At 39.8% G+C, this 4,722-nt stretch overlaps 1 non-coding gene across 1 annotated transcript; it reads left to right on the top strand.

The window, feature by feature from the left end:
- The first annotated feature begins 1,420 nt into the window (after positions 1-1,420).
- Positions 1,421-1,526, top strand: LOC113461625. The gene has a single exon (XR_003383915.1). It is a non-coding gene; the product is annotated as a small nucleolar RNA R71 (small nucleolar RNA).
- Positions 1,527-4,722: the final 3,196 nt, after the last annotated feature.

Raw genomic sequence — 4,722 nt, 5'->3', positions numbered from 1 at the left:
CACCGATCTATCAGCCAATTGTAAAAATACCGAGGTAGGTTTCAATTCACCCAACCCAAATTTTTCATAGACTGAATAGGGTAGAAGATTCACACTTGCCCCTAGATCTAAAAGTGCTCGATCAATGGAGTTATCTCCTATGACACAGGAAATAGTGGGAGCGCCAGGATCTTTGAATTTTGGAGGGGTGTTGTGTTGGAGAATGGAACTTACTTGCTCAGTTAGGAGGACCTTTTTAGGCACATGTGTCCTAAATTTCCGCTTTTGGGTGCAAAGGTCTTTGAGAAATTTGGCATTGGAGGGAACTTGTTTGATGGCATCAAGGAGTGGGAGGTTGATTTTAACTTATTTGAAGACCTCCATCATCTCTTCTAATGAAGTTTCCTTCTTGCCAAAGGGAGAGGGTGCATTAAGTGCTTCAGGGAATGGAGCCTTTGGAATGTAGGTTGTGGCAGATGGGGGACTAGCTGAAAAAGATTTTGGATTTTTATGTGATACATTCCTCTCCTCTTCTTCATCTTCCTTATTTTTACCCTCCCCAAACTTATTATCTATTATACGGCCACTCCTCAAGGTAGTCAAGGCATTTGCTTGCTCATAATTTAGTCGAATTTCTTGAGCCACGTATTGTCTCCTTGGATTACTCATTGGATGACTTAGAAGCTTACCTTCCTCTCGCTTGTTTAATGCATTGGCTAGTTGACCCATTTGGGATTCTAGCTTAGCAATTGATTGCGTGTGAGAGTGCAATAGTTGTGTGTTTGCCTCCAAACCTTGAAGGACAGTCAACACTTTCTCCTCAAAGGCTGTATTTCTTTGGGTTGGAGGAGGAGGGTGTTGAAATTGAGTTGAGGGACGGTAGAGATGAAAATTCTGAGGGTTTTGAAAATTTTGGGAGTAGGGTTGGGCAGTATTTGAAGCTTGCTACCTCCAAGAAAAATTTGGATGATTCCACCATCCCGGGTTATATGTATTGAAAAATGGGTCATTACCCGGTCTGGGCTGTGTTTGGACAGCATTGATGTGTTCTTACACGAGTTCGAAGAATTGCGGTGCCGAGGGGCACTCATGAATAGGATGCGATGGGCTAGAATAGATAGCACACACTTGTGCTTGGGAAGAGCTAACGACATGTCCTCCTATCATCAGTTGATCAATCTTATGGGACAATGCATCTACCTTGCTAGACAGGTCCATAGAATGACTTATTTCACAAATGGTCCCTTTTCTTTGAGAACTCGGGGGTGCTTGACGAGAACAGAAAGCTTGGTGAAGGAAATTTTCATTAAGATTTTCAAATAATTGCCATGCTTCATGATCATTTTGAAGCATAAAAGTTCCCCCGCATGCAGCATCGATCATCTGACGGTTTCGTTCAGTCAATCCGTCATAGAAACATTGCACTAGCTGCCACTTAGGTATTTGATGATGAGGGCATTTACGGATTAGGTCCCGAAATCTCTCCCAAGTTTCATGAAATTCTTCTCTCTCAGTTTGGGAGAAGGTTGTAATGGCACGTCTAAACTGGTTCGTTCTTCCTATGGGAAGTATTTTTTAAGGAATTCTTGTTGCATTTGATCCCAAGAACGAATCGAGTTAGCTTCTAAAGAATTCAGCCATTGTTTGGCTCTATCTTTAAGGGAGAAAGGGAATAATCTAAGTTTCAGAGCATCATCAGTGAAGTTCTGAATCTTGACGGTGATGTAAATCTCAAGAAATTCATCTAGGTGTTTATATGGTTCTTCGTTGGTGAGCCCATAAAAAGATGGGAGCATTTGGATCACACTAGACTTTATTTTGTATTGTACAGCTGCTACTTCAGGTAATCGAATGCAAAATGGAGAAGTGTAAATGGTGGGAGTAAAGTACTCTCTCAGGAGTTTGGGTTGTTCTTCAGCCATCTTACGGGGTGGGAATGATTCTAAGGTTTTGATCTCAGCTCGAATATTTCTAAGGGTCCGTTCTATTTCAAGGTCAAAAGGTAATAGGTCACGTACTCTAGAACGACTCCCTTACATACACTAGTACTTGATCAATCAAACATGCAATAAAAGAAAAACACATAAATCCTTGTATTTGTCCTAAAATCACTAGACAGCTCCTAACTGGTTTGAAGAGGGTACCTAAGCCTCCAATCCGGTCTAATGAACCGAGTTGACCAAGTAAGCTCCCAGGTAAGTGGAGGGGTCACGATGCGTTCGCAAAGGTCTCACTTAAAACCCACTTGCCTCGAACAGATGAACTGTCTCCCTTATAGGGACAAAGCTTGCCTAGACATCAACTAAGCCACAGAGCGAAATTGGTGCAACTTTCGGTGATCTTCGTCATATTGAGCTCGAATGTCCCTAGGGGCCAACGTCTAATTGATTTTAATTAAAGTGACACTATGTAAGATTGAGTTCATCTAAGTTGGGCAAGAGTCCGGTGATGAAATTCGGCTCTTATCTTGTTGGGGTGATTGCCCTTACTATGTGCGGATTAATTTGTGTATGTGTATCAAGCATGCATTCACACTTTTGCTGAAATTAAAATCAAACAATCACCACAAAATTTCAATCTAATAATAAATTTAAATAAGAAAGGTTTAGAGGTTACCAAAGGAAATTTCCCCAGCAATTTAAAAATTTTTTAGGCAAACCTCTACAGCATTCCTTTTCTAGCTATTCTCCTTTTGATCATCCCAGATTTTTCCTTCGATTCCTGATCAAATAAGACCAAAAGAAAAATTGAAAAAAAAAATTAGTAGAAGAGAAAAAGGAGATAAGAAAAGTAATAATAATAGAAAATAATTTTTTTTCATATATTTTTTTTGAAAGTTTTTTAAATTAATTATTTTTTTTTAATGATAGGAAAAATAACTATGCAAGCAATCTCCGGCAACGACACCAAAAATTGATCGGTTATTTCAATTTCAAAAATAAACCACGCAATAGCACGTATCCTGTAGGATAGTGATTACGGGTGTCGGTCCACAGGGATTGAAGAATAAGTTATTTTTCTTTTAAAAATAACTCAAGAAGAAGAATTTGCTAACTTGATTTAACTAAATTAAACTATGAGTACGAATTAGAATTTATCAGAATAAATGGATCTAGGGTTTGGAGTCCACCACATAACATTGCATCAGGGTTTATATTCTTTATTTTTTTAATCTTTTGGAGTGGCATGCAATATTGGCTACAAGCCTTTATAAAATAAAAGCATAAAGAGTTTTAAGAAAATCCATCTTCGGTATAGCAAGAAGTGTCTACCTAATTATGCTAACCTAGGGTGCAGTACACCTCATCTTCCTAGGCATGGATCATCTTAGACTACTTTAGAAAACATGAATAATAAATAGCATGCTCAAAGTTTAAACATCATAAAAGGATTTTTCATTGATAATAAGAATTTAAACAAGCTCCAAAATAATAAAGAAAATAAGAACTACAATGTCCTGTAACATTGCTAGGGCTTCATCCAGCCCTAGACTAGACGTTTAGCCGAGCATGGCTTCCGGACGACCTCTGATCTTCAAATGAAATTGATCACCTCCCATTTTTCCCAAAATATCCAAAACTATTCTCTTTCCCCCCTCCTTTCTCTCTTTTTTTATTTCTTTTTCTCTTCTTTCCTCTCGGTTTTCTTCTTCTTTTCACCGAAACAAGGGGTCTCCCCTGTTTTCTCAACCGAGCTCCCCCCCTCTGTTTCTTCCCCCCCCCCCCCTTTTATAGATCAATCGTTAAAGCATCGAGAGGGGGAGGATGCGTGATTGCTGGGGATCCGATTGCTTGGGGGCTGGGATTTGGAAACGGAAGGAGGGCGTCAATTCGTGGGATCACCAGCTGCATTTGAAACGGGCGGAAGAAATGGGAGCTTGATCGATGGGAGGAAATCACAGAAGAGCTGCTGGGTGCTTGGTGTTAGATGTATGCCCTAGAAGCCAATCTGACGGACACATTATTAATTCTGGGACATAAATTTGTACTTGACTTTATTATTATTGAATAATAAATGGGCATCTTTTCATTCATATTATTTATGTGTCTATGAATCGTCCAAGAAATTAATAAGATGATGATACATATTCTCAAGAGTTGAGAATTTGAGCCATGTATCATTGGTGATTAATTTCTAAATGCTCCTGATCAATGGATCATCACGAGGATGGTGATCAATCCGATCAGTGCACAGATCACTTTCCTTCTGGATGGACGAGACTCGAGTCCACAGTGTAGGGACACTGAAGTGATAGTACAGGTGCTTGTTAGAGAACAAGGGTACTGAGCGTGACCAAGACAAGAAGTCACTTGGATGTCTATCCACTCGTCAGTGACTTACTTGATGTTGCAGTAGTATGACTGGTCCTTTGACCTACGGTGCTTCGGCTACTCACAGTGAGGTTATTGTAGTTTGACTACACGTATACATAGTCTCTAGCTATATGGGTCCTTGTAGTGTAGATTGGCTGCAGTAAGTTTACTGTAGGAGTAGGGTATGCACTTACATGGAATCTATCGACCTTGATAGAAGAGGAGTGATCCTATGTGATTTATTAGACTGAGTTCTAAGACCTTAGCCAGGGTAGTAATATAAAGTGGAGAAAGAGTTTTCCACTATCGAACTCAAGTCGAATAAATCTAGACATATGACAGACGACGGGGTTTGACGAGTTATCCATGACCTCCAGTCTGTAGGGATCCACGATAGAAGAACTGTATCATACGATAACTACACCTAGAG

Source organism: Phoenix dactylifera, unplaced genomic scaffold, assembly GCF_009389715.1.
Source record: "Phoenix dactylifera cultivar Barhee BC4 unplaced genomic scaffold, palm_55x_up_171113_PBpolish2nd_filt_p 000306F, whole genome shotgun sequence".
In the NCBI taxonomy this organism is placed as follows: Eukaryota; Viridiplantae; Streptophyta; class Magnoliopsida; order Arecales; family Arecaceae; genus Phoenix; species Phoenix dactylifera.
Note: the sequence above shows the minus strand (reverse complement) of the source record. Positions and strands in the feature narration are given on the sequence as shown.